The sequence below is a fragment of the Numida meleagris genome, chromosome 3 (assembly GCF_002078875.1).
Source record: "Numida meleagris isolate 19003 breed g44 Domestic line chromosome 3, NumMel1.0, whole genome shotgun sequence".
Classification (NCBI taxonomy): Eukaryota; Metazoa; Chordata; class Aves; order Galliformes; family Numididae; genus Numida; species Numida meleagris.
This window is the reverse complement of record NC_034411.1, coordinates 52802333-52826388: the sequence shown is the minus strand read 5'-3', so window position 1 is coordinate 52826388 and position 24056 is coordinate 52802333. Positions and strand designations below refer to the sequence as shown.

Below are 24056 nucleotides of genomic sequence, written 5' to 3'. Positions count from 1 at the left end.
CTGTCCTCTCTCCCCTTCCAGAAAACTCCTTTTCTAACATGCCTTTTAGGAACAAATATGCCAGGGCAAAATCTGTTCTTATTGAAATCTGAGAGGTTTGCACCGACTTCACTAGCAACTGTATTGAGTCTTTAACATGATTTAACCCAGAAAGGACAACCTTGTGAATCTGATTAAACACATACTGTAATAATTATTCTGACAACTTGTATCTTCCTTTCCACAAGCTGACACTGAGCTCTGGGGTAACGTGGATCCCAGTTAGATGGAGATTAAGTGATGCAGGAGATGGTATCTCATCTTTGACCTTCAGTACCACCTCCATAGTGAGATGCATTACTCTGATCTCTGGAAGGGGAACTCACTCATGCTTTGCCGAATAAAACTGTCTTTTTTCATTGCAAAATTAGACAAAAATCTCAAGGAAAAACCACACATCATTACCTTACACAAGAGCAGGCAAAGCAGCACATTTTGCCTGTTTGGATTGGAGATTTAACACTCATCTCTGCACAACCCTCCCCCTCCTCAGTGTTCTTCTGAACAGAATATCAATGTCACCAGAGAGGAGTCATCTTTCTTTTTTTTTCTCTTTTCCTTTTCTCCCGTTGCTCCTCGGTGAGTTTAAATTTCATTTACTTTGGTAAGAGAGCTTTTTCTTTGCCTTAAAAGTTTTAATCCACCTTGTAACACTACCTAAAAAGAAGTGAAATTAAGCTGCAGTGTGTACTAGCAGCGAAAACCTACTTTATTTATCACTCAGTCCTACTTTACCATAGACTGACCTAATTACAGCTCACACCACCAGGGTATGAGGAGGAGCAGAAGGAGCGCTTCTGCCACCTAGCGACACGCGCCGTCCCTTAGCAACCAGCAGCAGCCCTTTGTGAGCTTCGCATTTTTGTGTCCCTAGCGCTTAGGAGCGAATGTCCTTCTTCAGCCTGCCCGCATGGATGCTGGGCTTATCTGCGCGCCGCACTCCTCTTCTTTCACTGATTCCGAACAGCTTTCATGGGTGAGTTCTGCTCTTGCAGCCTGCTCTAGAGCTGGTAACCTGCAACAAGGCAGGTAGGATTGAAAAAAAATCTCTTGAAAAGATGTAAAGTAGGGCAGATAAACAAACAGGGCTAATACATGTCTAAAAACAGAAAATGTTTTGTATGCACGGATTTTAAGCTGAGGTTTTCAAAGGCAGCACAGAGCTGTGTGTCTGTGCCTGCCACAGCAGTCGGATGCACAAAAGATTTGTGTCTTAAGCACTTCTACAAGATTTTGCTTCTCCCTCTCCTGCAATTATAATTTAGGTAATCTTGCTCCTATTAAATGACAGGTGATCAAGCACCAATTAACCTATTTCTCCATGATACCATTTTCAGCATGAGCTTCTAGGACTGAAAATTATATATTTACCTTTTGCCACAGACATACAAACTTTACAGAGCAGAACAGAAATTGACTTTTTGAAAATTAAGGTCGTCTTATTTTCCAGGACATGCCTACAGATTCCAGTTATTCCATTTCAAAGTATTTCGATAGCTTTCTCCTCAAGTGCTCTGAAGGTCACTTTTTTAATTGAGATTCTGTTGCTAAATTAAATGTACATCACTGGCATCACTTGCTGTACATAAGTGAAAGGATTTGGGCTCTTAAGGATTCCTGCAAGCAAATCTTAACATTCTTATCCAATGTATGCACACTGAGAGAAACGTCAACTGTGAGCGCTGCTCCTAAAATAATGCACCCTGTTTTATTTTGTCCCTTGACATCGAAAGCAGATGTTAGTGGTATGACAGTAGAGGTTGAACTTTCCCACCAATGTAATAGAACATTTTATTACCATGTGATAGATGGCATAAGGGGGTGGGGGGGAATGGCAGCCATTGACATTCATCAATACTTGCTAAACATTTATGGAGACCAAACAGTAGATGTTAGCACACTGAGGCAGTGGGTGGTGTATTTTGCAATTATGCTGTCATAGCAGCTGTGGGTCACCTTCGATACAGATACTTGCAAGTTAACCATGCAGGCTTTTGTTCATCACTGACAAAAATGAATGCCTAACAGTGGTGACTGTTGAAAAATAGTGTTTTGTGGCTGAGAATTCGCTTTATCAAGTAGTATTGTTATGTTCTTCATATCTATTGTAATTTGCACAGAAATAAATAGGAGGCATTACTTAAAGTTGTAGAACCCTTGGAGTTGGAAGGGACCTCTGAAAGCCTTCTAGTCCAACTCCCCTGCAATGAACAGGAACATCCTTGGCTAAATCAGGTTGCTCAGGGCCTTATCCAGCCTTGCCTTGCAAGTTTCCAGGGATGGGGCATCAACCACACCTCTGGGCAACCTGTTTCAGTGCCTCTCCACCCTTGCTATAAAACATCTTTCCCTAATATCTACCCTCTTTGAGCTTGAAACCATTTCCCCTTGTTTTTAGCCACCAGACTCTTTAGCTGCTAAAGAGTCTGTCCCCTTCTTTCCTGTATCTCCCCTTTAGATACTGAAAGGCCACTCTCAGGTCACCTCACAGCCTTCTCTTCTCCAGGCTGGACAGCCCTAGCTTTCTCTGTCTCTCCTTGTAGGAGAGGTGTTCCATCCCTTGGATCATTTTTGTGGCCCTCCTCTGGACATGCTCCAACAGGTCCATGTCTCTTCTGTACTGAGGACTCCACACCTGGACACAGTACTCTAGGTGAGGCCTCACCAGTGCAGAGTAGAGGGGCGGGATTATCTCCCTCACTCTGCTGGCTGTGCTTTTTTTGATGCAGCCTATGGTATGTTTGGCTTTCTGGGCTGCAAGGGTACACTGCTTTCACAGTAACCTACCTATTTTAAACTGTGTGTGCTAAAACCTTTCATTTTCCTTCTATTTTTAGTATTTTAGTGAAGTAGTCCAGTGCAACTAATATTTGTATTTGCTTTCATATAAATGTATTGTAAGAATGAAAATTCACGTTTCAGGATGCAATGTTATATAATCAAGAATTACTCTGATAACTGCCTCCGCGTTTTCCAATAATTTCCATGACTTTTCATTGGCGACTAGGGTGCTACGTCCAAAGGCCTTACAAAAATTGTGAACTTTATTCTGCAAATCTGCCTTCTGACAGTAAAGAACTCTGTCACTATTTTTCACAGATATTTTCTAGTGAGTCACTAGTAAAACTTCCTCTGTCATCATAGATGCTCAGGTTTTCCAGAAACATGCCTGGTATGTATGACAGTTTCCTTCCAGACCACATTCCCCAGTTGCTTCTCCAGGGTGCTGAGGCAAGAAGGGGAAAAAACAAAGCTAGTTTTTCGGGTCAACAAGTTCCATTCTGTAAGGCTTCATTCTATCTAGTTGAGTTAACGAGCCCCTTTCAGTTTTTGGCACCACCTGTGGTTCAGATAAGTAGCTGACAACAGGGTGTGTAAAAATGGTGGAAAACCAGTATCTGAGTGAGGGTCCACTTTGGGTTGGAGTGATTGGAACAGTTCAGAAGTCTGGTCCACAATTTCTCTCCTCTTCACACAAGTTTCTCCTATGGCGGTGGCAGTACTATGAATAGTAATACAACATTTTCCCTCAGATTAGCATACTTCATACCCCGTTTCTTTAAGTAATAGTATATCGCATGCTAATGGATTTTTGCAGTGTAATACACATGATGCAATTTCACATCTTTAGGGAGTGAAAATGTTTGTAAAAGTTTGGGAAGTGTGGTGTAAAAAGTTGTGCGTGAGAGAGATAATTTGTTTTTCCAAGTCCACTATAACTTAAGAAATTCCATCCTGTGCTGCAATAGAGACTGGATATTGTGACACATTAGTAATTTTTTGCATTAAAAGAGTGTAAGGGCTGTGCAAAATACACACTTTATAGCTTCCCTGTGTCTATGGGGATTTGAACCAAAGTATCTGGCACCAAGGTCGACTGCTTAAAACTGTAACCCAAAATATTTCTGAGAACAATTTATGCCTCCAGAGTGAGCAGTTGACATACATTTTTCACCTCAGAGCCAGAAATTAGCTTTGGCAGTTTGGAGCACGAAATTGTTTCATTTCCATTGGTAATCTTAACTCTTTTCTGTCTGGTTTGTATGCTCAGCTTCTCAATTATTTATGAAGCTTTCATATATATCAGTGATAAACAGTAGAAAAAAATCACATTTTAGAAATACACACAATGATGAAAAGAGGTTGAAAACTGCTGGCTAAGCGAGTGTTGCCTCTTCTGTACATTGACTGGAACAGGGGTCCTACAGAAAGATGCAGTGTAAATGAAGCTTGTACAAAAAAGTTACTCTAGTTGATGAACAGATAGCCTTACTTTGATCCACACATGATCACAGATCTTAGCATAATTCTAGGACATTGACTGTCTCTTATGTTGCAGCTCATGCCATGTTCACTACTGTGATCTTTCGGGTGAAGTAGAATGAAACACTTCTTGTACCTTCCACCAGTCAGTGGATAGAGAGTGTTTGTTGCTGAAACTTAACAATGTTCTTTAGATACAATTTGTAATGTAATATTACACAAATTCTGATGCTGCTTCTTTCCCTGGAATCATGGCTCTTCTTAGACCATGAAGGAAATGTATTAAACAGCCCATTTGCTTTACCTGCCAAGACATTAGGCACTATCTCATCTATGATATCAGACACATTATAAACATATCCAAAAAAACCCTAAAGCTTTCCCTCTCGTCTATTCATCTAGATAGAATTTTCACTCATTAGTTCTTCAGTATGCAGTTATTAAAGAAGGGCGTGGTGATAGGTGAAAGAGATTATATTTCTTGTTCTGTTAGGAAAGGAATGATGAGTTAGCTTACTATAAACCACTCTGAAGACCACCCATGGCTCTTAATTCATTACCATGCTTCATCTTTGGATTCTCCTATATGCATACTCTCCCAAAGCTAGGCATGATTGTCAACATTTGCCGTTTTGGATCCGTGTTTTGATTCTTATGAAACTTGTGCAGTGGTCTTGGAGAGGTTTCAGAATCCATATACTGAATGCTTTTCAGGTTTCTGTCAGGAAGGAACACTCAAGGTGTGCACCTAGTATGATTCAATCTAAAATGAAAACTCAGTAAATGGGAACAGATTGGAAAAATTACAAAAATATTAACTTCTGAAATGGATCTAGGTTTGTTATTACATCCTTGGCACAAAGTATTTTACTTGCTGTTGTGGACAGACTTTTCCAAGAACATAGCTGTATAATTTTTTTCTATTCCTGTTATGAGTGCATTGGGGGGGGGGGGGGGAAGTATAATTCTCCAAGTACACAGATATTTTCAGAAGATCAGGAAAGGCTTCAAATGTAATTTGATGCTAAGCATAAATACATGCAGGGAACAGAGTGAATGTAGTTTTTGAAACTTCTATTATGTCATGGTATAAAGCAAATATTTGAGAGGGAAATTAAATCTGAATTTCTATGATAGATAATCTTCGTATCTTAAGTTATTGTTAAAATCTATTAATGGTTGTGTTCTTTCTACGTCCCAAGTGAGTATTCTGTTTGGCAAATTATAGGTAACTTGGGCATTAACAAAAATGTTCTTTTCTGTTGGGGGTCATTGCATTGTACAAATATGTACTTATTTGGGAAAGGCAATTTTCCTTATCCCAAACGAATGTTGAGTGTAATCAATAGAAGACTTAAGTGCTTACAAGTCAGGCACAGCAGAGCCTTTCAGAACACCTGCTGATGGCCATCAGCACCTGAGTATGTCTTGCTCAAAGAAATACAGTGACAGTATCCTGAGCAAAAGCAATTTTCTCTAGTTCCTCCGCAGAGAACTAACTCCTTAGAGATTAAAAATATCCTAAACAGAAACAAAGAAAAAACAGTGCCAGGTGTCTGAAAATAGAACATCTGCGAATAGGAATTAGTAGATGAATTCACTGGAGAATGCTTGATGTGTAAGAACAGGTCTGTTGTTTGCTGGCCCAGATGTGCTGAAGGAAGTCTCTTAAAGTTTGTATCTCCTTTCTTCCGATAACATGGACTTATTGACAAGTGGGGGGAAAAAGATCATGCTGGCATTCATAGGGAGTTTTAAGATATGTCTAGAGTACAAAAATATCTACACTGACCTTAGTATGAGCATGTCAAGACACAGGAATGAACGTGGGAGCTAAGATTTTTCAGAATATAGATGTACCCTTAGGGGACTTAGTGTTGTTTTTATAGCTTGAGATCCATTTTCAAAAAGTGATAGTGGACAGAGATCCTCTATCCTGGAAATGCATTCTGTAAGCTGGAGCCAAGGAATGTGACAGGAGAATCTTAGTGAAACCAGATGGGCTTGGCACATTAGTCTAAACAGCAAAGTCTGGTTGTGTCCAGAAGGAAGGGTGTACTGTGACAGTGCTCCATGGAGTAGGAGCAGAGGCTGCATTTCTTTCTTGCTGCAGACTGCTCTGCGGAATCCTCTTGGGAAATTGTTCTGACACAATGAGGTAGACTTGAGTTCCCTGCTTTAATTGGCAGATGGAGAAATAAATCTTCCTTCTAAAGTCACTTATCCTATAGACTCATGCATTACAGATTGTATGGTGAGGGCACCTCTTGTCTCCAGCCAGATCCGGTCTAACATGACTGGTACTGTACAGAGTAATCAATTTGTTTGACTTAAGTCTTTAGAATGGAACAGATTGTACTCAGTATGAGTAAGAACAGCAGTCTCAGGGAAAATGTTGCTAGCTACACTTAAAGTCCTAATCAGGTTATCCTAGAATCCTACCTCACAAACATTCTAAATAGTACAGCTTGAGAACTATGTTGTGTTATCAAGATATTCAATACATTTATGGAGCAGAGCACAAATGTTTCCACTTGAGTGCAGCTGCCATAAATTATGTTGCCAAGTGATAACAGATATTAGCTTGCTTGTGACTATAAGAAAGTGATTGTTCTTACATGGAAAAGGGGAACACATTTCTCATGATTTCACTTTCCTCTGCTGCACAGTCTTGCAAAGAGGGTGGACGGTAGATGAGGCAGTAGTACTCTTTTGTTGTGGAATTTATTTTTACTACATCTTGGTTCTAAAATGCTATGCGGAGCAGTATTGTATTTTTTTATTCTATTTTAATCTGCAGGTGGCTTTGTGAAGAATTATCCTCTCCAGGGAAATACATCTTTTATTCTTCTGATTTTTAAGAGGGAATATGGTCTGAGGCAAAGTTCCAGCAACAGAGGAAACTTTCTTCAATCAACAATAAGGTAGTGTGAGGAGCAATGTCAGAACCACTAAAGCAGAGTGACACACAGATAAAATGTAAATACCAAGATCACTGAACAAATCTGGTTATTGTTCACAGAATCTGCAATGTGCTGCTCCACATTTCTGTGAACTACAGAGTGACTCTGCTGCCTTCCATTGTGTCCCTGCATGCTCCAAGTCCTTTATCTGTTCCCATAGCCTTTACGCAAGTATATATGCAGCCTAGCTGTAGAAAAGAACAATGGGGCAGAACAGAGTTTCTGGTACAGAAACATACTAATAATAATTCTAATTTTGGCTGACACAAAATCAAATGCAAGCAATTCTTATATTTCTATTACATGCTACACAAAGGAACATTAAAATTTTCCAAGGATGCCGAACTACAGTTCCCTTAATTTTGTGTTTGGACATTCTTAATCATTAGAGAATCTTGTAGTCATACATATGACTCTTAAAATCCCAAGTAACATGTCACATCTCCTTTGTCACATCTTGCTGGAGAGTTTTGCTTTTTCCCCCTGTTGGAAATAAACTATTTGATATCTCACAATATCTGTTTCATTCATTGACTGAAGAGACATTCTGATGAAATGACCATAATTTCATCCCTATAGCACTTCCAATTTCAGACAAATGGGGAAATGAGAAGGCTTATCCCTTTTTCCTCTACCAGTTTACTGTATTTTGTGGATGATTTGGCTTACATTTTGATCTGAAAGGTCTTTCTGCATAAAATTCTGTGATCTGAAGCCTACAGAATACATGCTTTTAAAATGTCTTCAGATCTGTCTAAATAGTGCTGAATGTTGCATCTATTTTAATGTTTTATCATTTTGGAATGACAATGATAGATAATGATTTACTTTAAAGAATGCCCGCAATTAAACTAAGATCTACATTGGCAACATACAGCTGGGACAACTGAAACAAACATCTTACTTAGGCATTGGCTTTCTGGCATTCAAATTACACTTTATAAAAATGCTCTTGTTTCTTTTTTTCCTTTTGCCTCTTGCTAGCAGATGTAGGCTGAAAAATATCACAAGAACTGCACAATAGATCTATCCTAATACATTTTACATATTTCCTGTTTCTTAATGTTTCTTAATAGTATTGAAAAAATTTTAAGACTCCAGTGATTAATGGGGAGACTTTGTATTCTTTTTTTTTTCCATGTTCTGGGGGAAGAACAAATATTTGGACACTTTGTAATTTTCAGTGTGTTCAAGGCTTCCAAAATGTCCCTTAAGTGTACAATTTGAGTTAGTGTAGATGGACTAAAGTCATATAGAATGCATAGCGGGCTCTCTAAACCACTCCTGGCCAGAGTATGATGCATATAATCCTTCCTTCTTGCTTTCCTGTGAATTACCATTTTACTGCATCCACATACAGAAAAATTTTTATACTGCATTTTATTATCCTACTGTCTGAGAAGCATTGTATTTTAGTTCTTCTTAGTTTGTACAGAGCCCCAAGAAGCAGCACTATTCCAATTGGTGTGTATCCTAATAAATGGCTATTTTATCAATTATTTGAGCCAGTCAAATAATTCCCATTTAAAATAATTTTCCTATTGTTCCACAGGCAAGACTGCCATGAAGTAGTAACAGCCTGAAAGGACACTAAAAATGAGATCAAGACCCATCAGTCTGGATGAGTCTTATTCAGTGAATGACTGATAAAGTTAGTCAAAATATATTAATGGAAATAATTTCCTATCATAGAATTCTGCTTTGGAAAAGTATTCTACATATCAAAAATTGTTTTATTTTTGTATCACTGCATTTTTTATCTTGGAAAAATAATGGAATTTTAAGAATAATTTGTTAGCATAGGATGTAAATATAGGAAATACATCATTACCTTGCACTATGGGACACAACATTGTAGCTCTGAACCTCAAATGTTTGAAGTGTTCCTAATCAATTTTAGGGTTTTTTGACTCAGAAGGGAATGATGTTCTTTAGAACTGATGGAGACATTACTTCTTACTTTGTCAAACTGTTTTATTAAAAAATAACACACAACAATCATTTAAATAAGTTTTCTGATTCAAAGGAAACACTCTCCTCCTTATTCAGAGTAAAACAAGCTAGCAGTCATAAAACTTGTATAATCTTTGCATGAATAATAATATATCAGGGGTTTGTTTCATTTCAAACGTTTCCCTTGCAAGGACTGTAGGGATTGTGGGGGATGGATTTCTGAAGCACATCTATAGTTTTTCCCTTTCTTAGACCTTCATCATTTTGATTGTTACCTGTTGCTGAGATGAGAAGATACAGCTATTCCCAGAAAGCCGGGTACTTAAATCTTATTGGATATAAAGAATAAGCTTTCAGATCAAGAAGGTCTTCTTGAGTGAGGTGTACTAAAGCATAAACAGGTAAGTGTTTTTTGTCTTAGTGGGAAACAAAGGTTTAAACCCCAAACAGAAGAAACAAAGGTGTAGTAGCAGATATGTACAATAAATCAGCCATCCAGGAGAATGAGAATGGCTGAAACGTACTAAGGGAAATCATATCAGGACTGAAGGATGTAAAAAAATGTACATTCATTTACCTGACATGCAGAGGTAAATTAACTCACTAACACATAGCAGGAGAAATACACATTTAGACAATTGACACATGTTATGTTACCACAAGTAAATTCTGAGGAAAAGGAGAGAGTGCTGAGCTTGATTCAAAATCTTACAATCAATGCATTCTTGAGTATAGTGTATTTACACTGTGTTCTCATCAAGGAAACAAAACCCAAAAATCCAATGATAGTTTTATGCCGAAGAGTGAAATTACGAAGAAGTGATGAAACTTGGTGAGATATCAAATGGTTAAAAAGAGAGAGAGAGTAAAATTGTTACAGGTATCATGCAGGCTAGTTAAGCACATATGAATTGATGTCTCAGAACAAATGCATAAAACCTGAACAAAAAGACCTAAGGAAAGCTAAAATTAAAGATCTTTCTTAAAAGAAGGAATGAATGGAGTCTATTTCAGCTGAGAATGCATCCTCTAGAATACTGAAGTTTTGGCCACCTAGGAAAACTAAAAAGCAACAATAATAATAACTCAAAAAACCTTACTTCAGTAATGCAACAGCATCTCAGGAGCAGAAATCCTGAAACAGAGACATTAATGTCAAGACAATTGAGAGAAACATTTAGAAAACACAGCAATGCAGCAGAAAACTTAAAATACCTTGGATACGTATTCACCAATTTGGGAATTTTCTTCTTAGAGTTGACGCAGAAGAAGCATCTTGTATTGAAGTAGCAGTGGCTGTAAATATCTTGAAAATTCACAAAATGTGCAATACAGGATGAGACAGCATTTGTATAAAGGAACTTAGGATAAGATGTTGGAACTATTTTAATATATAAACTGATTTAAAAGGAGCAGATAAAATAAAGTTACTCAAAAATCTGAAATGTTTTCCCAGCAAGGAATCTAGCCTATCACTCGCACCAAAGATAAGTGTGGTAAGATTTTACTGAAATCCATATAAGATCAGGAATGGTATGTAGAATACGAGCATGGAGTGTTTCCCTTATTTCTCTGTTTGTAACAGAGGAGCACCAAACACAATCTGCATGAAACATGGTTCAGAACAAACAAAAGGAGGTACTGTTTCCTGCAGCAAATTAAATAGTTGAGCTCCTTGTCATAGGTGGTTGTAGTTTCTAAAAAATAAGGTCTTATGATTATTATAAAATCTTGGCATGAGGATACATAGTACTGCCTGGGGTCTGAGATCATAAAGAATAAACAGCTTCAGGTTTTTGAGATGTGCTCTGCCTGACCCATGACCGTTTTTGGCTATAACTTTTGTTACGTGCAAAGAAACACGTTTACAAGCTCCACGCAATACAGGAGTAATAACATTGCTCTCATTTCATCTTTAATAAAGTGTTATTTAATGTATACACTAGATATGTAAGCTAAATGCATTTATCAGGCTTATTATGTATTAATGTATTTTATATTCATTATTCACAGTTAAAAATGTAATCTATATACAGTTAAGTTTATTGAATTCCTCTACGTTAATTACAGTAATTATATTTGTGTGACATTTAACACATTTCAAGGTGTTATTAATAAACTTGTCCATGAACATAAGGAAATTAAAACAAAACACTCTATCAGCATGTGTGATTTAGAAGTGGAGAATATTTCATAAAAATTTGGTGTAATTCTGCATAATTTGTTGTCCTTCTTGAACAAAACAATATTTAAATATTTTCAGGGTGATAAATATAATCATCCATTGCGGATTTATTCATTCTTTCCCTATTGAGGGAAAGAGCGTTTTGAATTGGAAGATACCTCCCACAGAGTTTGAACTTCCTATCTCTAAATGCTATGGTACTATCAGTGCAATTTTCTCATTTGATCTAAACCATTACAATGAGACTCAGTATTTTTCAAGTATCTGTAATTGCTAAATGAAGATAGAACACTTAAAAATAGAATTTGAAAGAAGCAGTTTAAAATAATGACTCTTATTTGTTATGAACTGATGAAAATTGAAAGACAAGTTAAAGTAGATAAATATTCCTCTGCTTTAAAAGAGAAGGGAAATCCTAAATCTTTTAGATGGCTGCAGAGAGGGATGCAGGACTTACAACAGTTTCATGAAGAGAGACTCAAATTCCCTTGGTCTTATTTTGAGTACCTTAGAATGTAAATCTACCATTGGGTTTCTCTCCCTTTGTTCCTCTGAAACATCTGGTCAGTGACGTTACCATTCTAGATGGATAACAGTTCTGATCTGAGACTCCAGTTTTTTCTTTTCTGATCCCAAGTAGTTTGTTTGATTGATCCTAGAGCTATCCTGCATAAAGACTAATATTCTCTTTGTTAGGTAACAGACAGCAGTAACTGATATCCAGCAGGCATCACATGAACTGGGGAGCATCCTCAATCTCTAGCTGACAAGTTGTGCATGCAGCACTCTTCTTGCAGGATGGTGAGAAACAAAATGCAGGAGAAAAGAACTGAAGAAAAATAACCAAAGGGAACTGATGTCCTATATAAAGTGCTGTCCAGTGGGATAGGCAGCTATCTGAAATGTCATCTCACTTCCAAATTAGATTTGCGAAACCCCAATGCTAGCAAAACTGACTCACCTATTTATCACATTCCTACCCTTACTAAGAACTTTTAACCTAGTGCTCCTTCTTTATTTGTTTGGGCCTAAAATACTCCCTCAGCCTAAATAAAGATTTATAATTGGTTGATTTCTAGTTAGGGCTGTTTGAGCAGAATAAAGTTACTCACCATTCATACTGCACACTGGACTTTGTTCACTGAGTAAATTAATACAGTGTTAATAATAATGCAGTACTTTGTAGTACATCTGCATAAGCCAAGCTAGCAAAAACTAAAAAATGAAAGCTAATAGCAAGTTTTTTAATCTCTGAAGAATCTATAGTGTTTTGATCCTTGGATTTCTTTCAAGTGATATACAGCTTGTATAGTTGTTTCTCAGATTGAGAAGCCCCTTTCATTCTGAAAGTACTCTGATTCCTTTGCAAATGAAGTTTACTTGTTCTGAACTGTGCTTTTGTTGGTGTTGATAGAGTTTCAACACAATAAACACTTTCATAGCACTTAAATTTCTCCTGGCACTGGAGACATTAATCCCCCATCAATATTAATGATTTCCCACAATACCGTTTATTTTAGAATTAAAAAAAATAGAACACAATCTAAAACAAAGTTTCAGCTGGAAAGCAGATTTTACAAGAAAATGTGTTTAGACTGATTTCTGTCTTCCAAGAAAAAAAAACGATTTTTTTCTAATCCTATGGGTGGAGTTGGGAAGATTAGAAAGTAATAGTAGCTCTCTTCTAACCTGAGCACTCAGAATAGTAATGCTGGGCAACAGGTTGGAATTCTTTAATTAGCTGTGCATGGAGAATCATGGAATCATAATATGGCGTGGGTTGTAGGGGACTCAAGGATCATTGAGTTCCTGCCCCCCTGCCCCTGGCAGGGCCACCAACCTCCAGATCTGGTACTAAACCAGGTTGCCGAGGGCCAAATCCAGCTTGGTCTTGAACACCTCCAGGGACAGAACATCCGCAACCTCTCTGGGCAGCCTGTTCCAGCACCTCACTACTCTCTCTGTGAAGAACTTCCTTATGACATCCAATCTAAACCTTCCTTCCTTGAGCTTAAAACCATTTCTCCTTGTCCTATCATCGTCTACCCTTGTAAGAAGTTGATTCCCCTCCTTTTTATAATCCTCTTTTAAATATTGGAAGGCAATAATGTGGCATCCTGGCATCCTCACAGCATTCTGATTATGATCGAGTGACCCGCCTGGTGGATGAGGGAAAGGCTGTTGATGTGGTCTACCTAGATTTCAGCAAAGCCTTTGACACTGTCTCCCACAGTATTCTCCTGGAGAAACTGGCAGCCCGTGGCTTGGACAGGTACACCCTTTGCTGGGTAAGGAGCTGGCTGGAGGGCCGGGCCCAGAGAGTGGTGGTGAATGGAGTTAAATCCAGCAGGCGACTGGTCACAAGTGGTGTTCCCCAGGGGTCGGTGCTGGGGCCTGTCCTCTTCAATATCTTTATTAATGACCTGGATGAGGGCACTGAGAGCACCCTCAGTAAGTTTGCAGACGACACCAAGCTGGCAGGAAGTGTCGATCTGCCTGGGGGTAGAGAGGCCCTACAGAGAGATCTGGACAGGCTGGATCTCTGGGCTGAAGCCAACGGGATGAGGTTCAACAAGACCAAGTGCCGGGTCCTGCACTTCGGCCACAACAACCCCAGGCAACGCTACAGGCTTGGGGCAGAGTGGCTGGAAGACTGTATAGACAAAACGGACCTGGGGGTGTTGGTCAATGCTTGGCTGAGCATGAGCCAGCAGTGTGCCCAGGTGGCCAAGAAGGCCAATGGCATACTGGCTTGTATCAGAAATAGTGCTGCCAGTAGGAGTAGGGAAGTCATTCTCCCTCTGTACTCAGTTCTGGTGAGGCCCCACCTCGAGTACTGTGTCCAGTTTTGGGCCCCTCCCTGCAAAAAAGACACTGAGGCCCTGGAGCGTGTTCAGAGGAGGGCAACGAAGCTGGTGAGGGGTCTGGAGCACAGGCCTTATGAGGAGCGGCTGAGGGAGCTGGGATTGTTCAGTCTGGAGAAGAGGAGGCTCAGGGGGGACCTTATTGCTCTCTATAACTACCTGAAGGGAGGTTGTAGTGAGCTGGGGGTCGGCCTCTTCTCTCTTGTAACTAGTGACAGGATGAGGGGGAATGGCCTCAAATTGCACCACGGGAGATTTAGGCTGGACGTTAGGAAATACTACTTTTCTGAGAGAGTGGTCAGGCACTGGAATGGGCTGCCCGGGGAGGTGGTTGAGTCACCATCCCTGGAGGTGTTCAAGAAACATCTAGATATAGCATTGAGAGACATGGTTTAGTGGGGTTATTGGTGGTAGGTGGATGGTTGGACTATGTGATCTTGTAGGTTTTTTCCAACCTAGCTAATTCTGTGATTCTATGATTCTATGATTCTCTTATCCAGGCTGAATGAGTCCAGCTCTCTCAGCCTGTCTTTGTACGGTAGGTGTTCCAGCCCTCTGACTATTTTCATGGCCCTCCCCTGAACCCTCTCCAACAGCTCCGCATCTTTCCTGTACTAGGGGCCCCAGACCAGGACACAGTACTGCAGATGGGGCCTCATGAGAGCAGAGTAGAGTAGGGACAATCACCTCCCTCTCCCTGCTGGCCACCCCTCTTCTGATGGAGCCTAGGATGCCACTGGCCTTCCAAGCTACAAGAGCACACTTGCTGGCTCACATTCAGTTTTTCATCCACCAGGGCTCCCAAGTCCTTCTCAGCAGGGCTAATCCCAAGGATTCCTTCTCCCAGTCTGTATATGTATCAGGGATTACTCCAATCCAAGTGCAAAACCTTGCATTTTGCTGTATTGAACCTATGTGAACTGTGTCTCTCTCTCTCTAGCGGTTTTAGCATTCTGTTCAAAGCATTCAGGCAAATACTGTTTTTTGTACTCTGACTTAATTCTTCCCAGCCCACAACTTTCTCTTCCTTACTTATTCATTAAATGTCTGGTAATTTGGTAATATTTGGATGAAACAGATAAATGACTGTGATCTAGCTGTTTAAAATATAAAATGACAACTTTATGAAGATGGCAGGAAGTCTACCCTACCAGTATGGTTTGGCACTATTGTTAGTACTGTCAAATAAAACTTTCTGATACTGTCATTTAAGTGACTGTAATCTTTTCTTTGAGATACTGTAAACTTTTAATCTTTCCAACATAGTTACTATTAATTATACTGTCACACTGAGTCCTTCCCTTTGATGAATGAATCACAGATCAGTGTCTTGATCAGATCTTGCTGCCTTGGTCAGGTTCCCACTTCATGTGCATGTACTTATTCCTGCGTGACTTCTCACAGACATTCTTGGCAACCCACTGTCTCAAACCCTGCTCTGTTCCTTTGGCTCTGACTTTCCAGTTGCATGACTGAACTGCTGAATATCTAACATGACCTTTTCAGCACAATGTATGTTGCAATACAACTCCAAGATCAGACTGGGAGAAGAGTGGAGGATAGAGAATGTAATGTTGGTGTTTACAAACAGATTCTAGAGTTACGTGGAAATGCAAACTATTACTTCATTTTGTTAAAAGGGATAAAACTGGTATTATGAAACATTTGTGGTTAAACACAGAATAATAGGGAAGAGTCAAAGTGTGGATTTTTTTTTTATTTTTTTTTTTTGTAAACAGAAACCATCCCTCAAAAAAAAAAAGATATTTCTTATCCCCAAGAATCTGTTAGATTTTCTTGAAGGATTCAATAAGCCTGTGTATTATGTTACTTACAGACATATGCCTTTCAAAAGATTTTGAAAACTTTCAGATTCTGTGATGAATTTATGAGGCATAAAAACATAAGTGTTATAGAGGAAAAAACTGTACATTGGTTCAAAAAGTTACAGACAATTTTATGGAGTAAGATTGATATGATTATTAACATGATAAATGGTAAGCATCTATTAAATACAGTGATTCACTACAATGATTCCTGAAAATGTGAATTACTGGATCTCAAAGACTATGGAAATTCTGCTTAGAATTTGCTACTAGTTGTTGTTGGAGATGCACAAGGTTGGAAAAGACCTCCAAGACCATCCAGTCCAAACATTCACCTACTACCAAAATAATCCTACTAAATTATGTCCCTCAGTACCACATCTGAACATTTCTTCAATACTTCCAAGAGCAGTGACTCAACCTGGGCAGCCTGTTCTAGTGCCTGACCACTGTTTCAGAGAAGAAATTTTTCCTAACATCCAACCTGAATCTCCTCTGGTCTAACTTCAGTCCATTCCCTCAAGTCCTATCGCTGACCCCCCACCTTGCCACAACCCCCTTCCAGGCAGCTGTAGAGAGTGGAAATATCTTCCCTGAGTCTCCTCCAGACTAAACAATCCCAGTTTCCCCAGCTGTGCCTCATAAGGCTTGTGTTCCAGACCGCTCACCTGCTTCAGTGCCCTTCTCTGAAAATGCTCCAGTGTCTCAATGTCTTTCTTGCAGTGAGAGGTCTGAAACTTAACACAGTACTCCAGGTGTGGCCTCACCAGAGCTGAGTACAGGGACATGATTGCTTCCCTGCTCCTGCTGGCAACACTATTTCTGATACAAGTCAGGATGCCATTGGCCATGTTGGCTACCTGGGCACACTGCTGGCTCATGTTCAGCCAAGCATTGCCCAGCATCCTCAGGTCCATTTCCTCTGCACAGACTTCCAGCCACTCTGGCCCAAGTCTGTAGCGTTGCCTGGGGTTGTTGTGGATAAAGTGTAGAACCTGGCACTCAGTCTTGTTAAACTTCATCCCATTGGCTTCAACCCAGTGATCCAACCCATCCAGATCCCTCTGAAGGGCCTTCCTACCCCCAGGCAGATTGACACTTCCTGCCAGCTTGGTGTCATCTGCGAACTTACTGAGGGTGCACTCGATCCGTTCATCTGGATCATCAGTCAAGATATTAAACAGGACAGGCCCTAATACCAACCCCTGGGGAACACCACTCATGACTGGGCACCAGCTGGATTTAACTCCATTTACAACGATATTTACCCAGTCCTCCAGCCTGTCCTATACTCAGCAAAGGGTACTTGTCCAAGTCACGGGCTGCCAGCTTCTCCAGGAGAATACTGTGAGAGACATCCTGGTTGAAGTCTAGGTAGACTACATCAACAGCCTTTCCCTCATCCACCAGTTTGGACACTTAGAAGGAGATCAGGCTGGCCAAGCAGGACCTGTCTTTCATGAACCCATGCTGACTAGGCCTGATCCCCATGTTGTCCGGACATGCTGTGTGATCTTACTCAAGATGATCTGCTCCATAACCTTTCCTGGCACTGAGGTCAGGCTGACAGGCCTGCAGTTCTGCCGATCCTCCTTACAACCCTTCTTGTAGGTGGGAGTCACACTGGCAAACTTCCAATTCTCTGGGGCCTCTTCGGTTGAACAGGAAAGCTGATAGATAGTGAAAAGCAACTTGGCTATCACATCCATCAGCTCTCTCAGCACCCTCAGGCGGATCCCATCCGGCCCCAGGGACTTGTGGCAGTCCAGGTAGAGCAGTAGGTCTCTATGGTGATACATATGATGATAGGTTTTCTCTGGAACTGTTCCTCAACATGATCCACAGACAACAGATGCTTTTGCAGCAGCCAGCATGTCACTCCCCAGTCAGAACTTCTTGAAGGAAGAACTTGGTACTATGAAATATGTACTAGCTTTCTGACTGCTGGTGTATAATTGGATCTAAATATCCTTGAAGATGTTGTGAATTGCTTTGTTCTCTTCAGCCACTGTTACAAAGCGTCTTCAGCTGATGCTCACTCAGTCCAAAGTAGAGAGCAAACACAGTACTTTCCAGGGTGTGTATTAGCTAGGGCCTCTATTTTAATACATACAGATGCACACACTTCTTATTTTGAAACCACCTAATTCTGCCAGTCCCTGGGCACACTGCAAATCCTGGGCTTTTGAGATGGAAGGCTGATAGAGCAGCAAAGTCATTGACCTGGAACCTGCAGTAGACTGAAAAGTACTGACGATTTAATCCTGAATTTCATTCTGTTTGATAAAGTCTAGGACAGAGAGCTGTTGGGACTTTAAGGGCCTGTTTATTTCACATAAAATAGCATTGCTCTACAGAATTCAACTATCTAACTCAAAATGTACTCTCCTTGCATAGATAAGCCACAGAATCTTATTTGGTTCAAGTGCAAATCCGGTTACCGAGCAGATTTTAATTGTGTGAATTTTCTGCTGTTTATTCATTTACTCCAAATAATATTTTGCAGGATTTATCCACCCTTATCCCAAGTCCTCTCTTCTTTGGAGCAGTTTTAGCTTTGATATGCTGATAGAAATGCATGTACATTTGTTTAGGCCAGTCTCCCTTTGCAGAGCGTACATATGGTTTCCTTTAATCTTCTGTAGCAGTATATTTGTAGATTTGATTTTTAGTATTTTCCTTTCCAGCATGAACAACTATGTATTTATTATAAGGACATTCCCGCTGAATTAATTCATTTTGTCTGACTGAATATTTTTAACACTTCCCTGAACAAGCCACCAATTAATATGTGGATCATAATTGGTCACAATTTTGTTGAAGCACACCTCTTTTATTTGGTTAATGATTAATTCACACTGGTGACCTCCCTGAATTCTTGGGAATACAGGTTTTGATTTTATCTTATTAGAGAATAAACACTATACAAATAATACATTTAGATCTGTGAAGTATAGCAAGATTAATGGAGGACAGGCTGATCATCTCTCTTACATGGTTTGCATTTTGAAGCAATCTCTTCTTCACAAGTCATCTCTGCTTATTATCTTTATTATTTAGAAAATAAATATTATCCCTAGCATAGGAAATGCTCTTGGACTTTTCACATCCTACTAATAATACTTCAGAGAGTGGCATGCATCAGTAACATTCAGTAAACTATCCAAAATATGAGACCAGAGGATATTCTTTGTTTGGATCTCTTTTTTTCTTGGATGGAGAAGATAGTGCTATTTTTAAACTCAGGTCGCTTTTTAGCTTTCTCTGGATATCTGCTGCTTTTCTGTCTGCACTGTATATTCACATGTTGCCCCTTTCCCACATCAAAGTCCCCAGTTTGATAGGTTAGTTTCACCAGACATATGTGAGTGCCGATGCTGAGCAGGAGTTTTGATTTTCATGCTGTTATGCAGTCTGTACACTAGATCCTGAGGTACTGAACATTTCAATTTGAATTTTATATATTGCACTCTGCTCTAAACACTTGAACTAGTGCATTGCTCATATATTTCACTGTGTGCCAGAATTTTTCTTTCATCTAAAGGATGTGCTTTATTTCCAGATTTTCACCTAGCTGAAATGGCAAGAGTTTCACATAGCACATCTGAGAGCAATTAACCACTGCAGCAGCCTTTGAAATGACTCTGCAATAATTGAGGCTTTGAGAAAACTGCAAGATTTTGTGTAAACTTTAACCAACGCGTGTATGAGGTTCAACAGATGAGATATGAACCACGTATTTTCATGGTAACCACTTATCATTAAATCTCTCCCTCAGGCTCCACCTCTGGTGCTTTTTCCCTCAGACAGGCACCTGACAAGATCACTAATTCTGTTCATCTGCTCACAGTAGCTGTTACTATTGTGACCCTTCTGTCCCTGAACTGAGTCCACATCTGCAGATGCTTTTAGCTGCTACTGGCTTTTTCTGCTGCTTGCAAAACTCACTTGGAATATAAGTAGAAGATACTATCAGACCAAGGTTGCAAACTAACAGTGGAAGATACCAGGAATTAATTGAAGGAGTATCAGTAAAGTTTTAATTGCACGTACAACTGCAATTGTACTTTCTAAGTTAAACTAAATTTCCTGTACTACATCTGGGACCCAGGGTCAGGTATCTTATATTTTGGATAATTCCCATTTCCACAAGACTCTTAAAAACACAACCACTAGAGATTGTACATGCATCAACACGTCTGCTTATCCAGTTTGCTTCATTCTCTTATTTCCAAAAATATTTTTATTTCCTTTCTTACACTCTATAATTCTTCTTTCCTGTGGATGAAAAAGATTTTGGTAGGGTGAAACAGCATGCCAAAAAAAAGGCTTGGGCTTCTGCGTATCCACTAGATGCAAGTTTGGAATAAATCATTAACACTTCTCACTGAGTGATTCACTCTGTTAATACTGTAAGACAGTACTAGCAGCGAGGCCCCAGCTGATCCAGGTGGAAACAAGACTAGCCTATCTCTGGCTATGGCTTGGAACAATGGTTTGTTCCCATTGCACAGTACAAGCTAGCATCATTCAACAGTGGTCTAAGGCTCTCAAGGATCAACTCACACCTGAGCTGAGACAAGGACCTCCCTTTAGGAAAAGTGCCTGCCAGCTCCATTCATCTGAGGCTGAACTAGACCTTGAAGAGGAACTATGCTTTGAAATGACAAATATCTTCCTGGCTGCAGAGGGTACTAAATGTCCAGTACAAAGATGTCTAGGCTTAGCTTTAGTGAGAGTTGTGCCCCAGCTAGCCCCACCCCACTAGCAATGCAGTGTCTCACCATCCACTAGCCAGCACCCACCACCTCCACTGCCACTGCCACCATCTGTGATTAGTTTGGTGCTTCGGGTTGCTGTTTCCCACAGTGCCACTCCAGTTCTGCACAGTGCCCAGAATGAGGAGCTCCATAAGCTCCCTCTGAGCACTTCAAGAAGGCTGAAGGGTGGGCTGATCTACCTCAGCCTACAAACAGAAACAGTAACTAAAAGACATAGTCTCTGATACATAACAGGTATAACTTCATCTATAAATATTTGTATTCAGTTGCAGGGGAGACTTCAGCCCACTTGTCAGAATTGTCTTGCATTGCAACTAAAAGTCCATGCACATTTAAAGATATCACATCTCTCAGTTGTTTATATGAACTCATTAGAAAGCTTAGCAGGGCTCAAGTGCATTAAAAATTCTTAATTATTAAATCATGAACTATATGTAATCATTATGAGAAATACAATCACTCAGCAATACTAAACATAATTCCAGGGACTAACATAACTATTTCGAGTCTCTCAATATGAGAATAGGCATTTGTTAAGAGAAAGCAGTTCCAGTCTCCTCCCTCTGCCCATGAAAACTATTTTTTCTCCACTTTCTGCTCCATGCTCCTTTCCTCTTCCCTACTCTTCATTCCAAATACTCAATTTGTCAAAATTTTGCTTCCAAATATATGATTTTTTTTGGTCAGATATATTTGCTTATCACAGTCATGAATTTGTGAAATGTAACCAATGTCAGATCCATTTGGACAGCTACCAGCAGGTTGTAGTATGATGATAAACTGTCACAGCATAAGGAAAACATCCCACAAACAGAGTGTGTCACATAGCCATAAGCAATGCAGCTCTAGCTTCACTTTTCCTAAAGGGAGGTCCTTGTCTCAGCTCAGGTGTGAGTTGATCCTTGAGAGCCTTAGACCACTGTTGAATGCTGCTAGCTTGTACTGCGCAATGGAACTGGATTCTTTCACTAATAAATTTTCAATGAGAATTTATACCTGGCGCAGCTTTAAAATGACTTTAAGAGAACTGTATCAGGTACTTGTTTTGCCTCTTTTGCATTTTAGAGTCTTTTAAATTTCCACAAAATGTATAGATATCTCAGCAAGAAACCAAAGGCTAAAAAACATAATTGTTTAAATAAGTAAACTTCAATATTAAGGGTCATGTTTACCATCTATGTAATTTGTTGGGCTTCATTGCACTTGATGGAGCGATGCCAGCTTATACCAATAAAATATATTTTTTCTGGCTAGCTAGCAGATAGCAAGATTGTAGCATACAATATAGGATCCTGAGTTACGGGGAAGGAATGCACTGTGAACAAATGGAGGACAAAAAAAATGGCCTTTTTGAAAGATCTTTACTGCCTAAATATTAAACAAAAGACAACAGACTGCTGACAAGCAGGCAGAAAAAAAGTCTTCAGGAACCAACAGTGTAATAATCTAAAAAAAATGTGAATCAGTTCTGAAGTATCATAAAGGCTTGCTATTTGTGTTGAACTGATGAAAATATTCATTTATTTTTGAAATATCAGGAGTGAAATTCAGTCTTACTGATATTACAAGAGGCTTTCCATTGATTTCTGTGGCAAAAATTTCCTTTTTCTGTATGAAGCTCAACCTACACTATCTCTAGATAGAGTATAGCTATCTTTAAATAATAATAAATAGTCAATTTCATATTTTTGGTGATTCTTCTTTCTCTCTTTATTTAAAAGAAGACTAATTTGAATAATAGCCTTATAAAAATGCATGTTTTCTTTTCTCTCCCTCTGGCTTTCTTATTCTTTCTTTGTTCAGAATAAGATGTTCATTATTTGTCCAGTAAATGAGTAATGTGCTAATTAACTGCACTTCTTATGTGATGAATATTCAATTACTGCAATGAGAAGAGGAAGATGATGTATCATACCTAAGTAAATTAATTTATTGTTGGGCAATGAATTTGCATCCACCTGGTTGCAATTGCTCACTTAAAAAAGCTCTCTAGGTTTGCAGTATTTGAGAATTAAAGGAGTGCTATAAAAAGTGAATACCTTTCTTTTCTTCTTTCATCTCTCTGTCTCTTTTAACGGTATTATTCAAACAAATTGGGTTTGGAGATAACTCGTGTTCTGGCTAGTGATAAGAAAAAGAAATTACCAAGGAAATTACATTTATTTCCTGTCTTTGAAAAATGGTAGCCCTCTCATATCATGTTAACAGTGAAGTGAGAGCATCCCCTATGGAAAAGAAGGCCACTCACTTCCTACACAAAACAATGCAAGATGTATTTAACATCCAAGCCCCATTGTTTCACTTGGCTTGGTGATCTCAAAAACAATACCAAATGTATCCAGTGTGAAATGCTACAAATTCAGGATAATGGTTTGTACTCAAATTGTCATAATTTTCCAATTTGTCCAACTAACACATCAAGAGACAGAAGGGAATGGAGTCAGTTTCACAGAAAAGAGTGGTCTCAGTTCTGTCCAGTACTGGAACTACCTGTCTGATATTCGTGCCCATCATCTTCCTTCAAATAATACATGGAGTTATTATTAGTTTAATACATGAAAAGTCAAAGTCCTCCATTCAAGCTAGCTGTGACCTGAAACCCTCCTACCACAGCCTCCAAACCCATTATACTGCATATTCATAGAGCAGCTGCTTTCTGAGGATGACTGCTTTTTCCCTATTTACAACCAATTAAGGATAATTGTGATACTTAGGATGGCATACAACACCAAGACTGGAAATGATCCAAATGAAACAGATAACACTTCTCTCACCTAAAAAGAAAAAAGAAATCATAACAAAAAAATATACAGTGTTAGGGTAAAGAATGGAATTACTAATGCTACATATCATCAAGCTTTATGGCCATGTGCTGAGGAGGAAATAGGTTTTCTGTTCCTTGGGAGAGCAAGGAGGAGAAGCCTAAAAAAGAAAAAAGAAAAAACAAACAAATGAAAAAAAACAACAACAAACCAATTGAACAAGTAAAAACTACTGACGTAATTTGCACAAAAATCCTATTCAATAAGCTGTAGAGCATCCCTTCACAGGCTTAGATTTTTAAGTGGTAAGCAGAGAGGATTAGAAGATGAAGGGACATGAAGAGAGAAGTTGAGTTTTATGACAAAAATTTATTCATTGACAAATGTAATTCAGTGCAACGGTTTCCAGGGCTCCTGACT

At 39.3% G+C, this 24056-nt stretch overlaps 1 long non-coding RNA gene across 1 annotated transcript; it reads left to right on the top strand.

Moving 5' to 3' along the window:
- LOC110396829 lies at positions 920–12603 on the top strand. Its single transcript, XR_002437291.1, has 4 exons — positions 920–1015; positions 7103–7226; positions 9471–9619; positions 12100–12603. It is a non-coding gene; the product is annotated as an uncharacterized LOC110396829 (long non-coding RNA).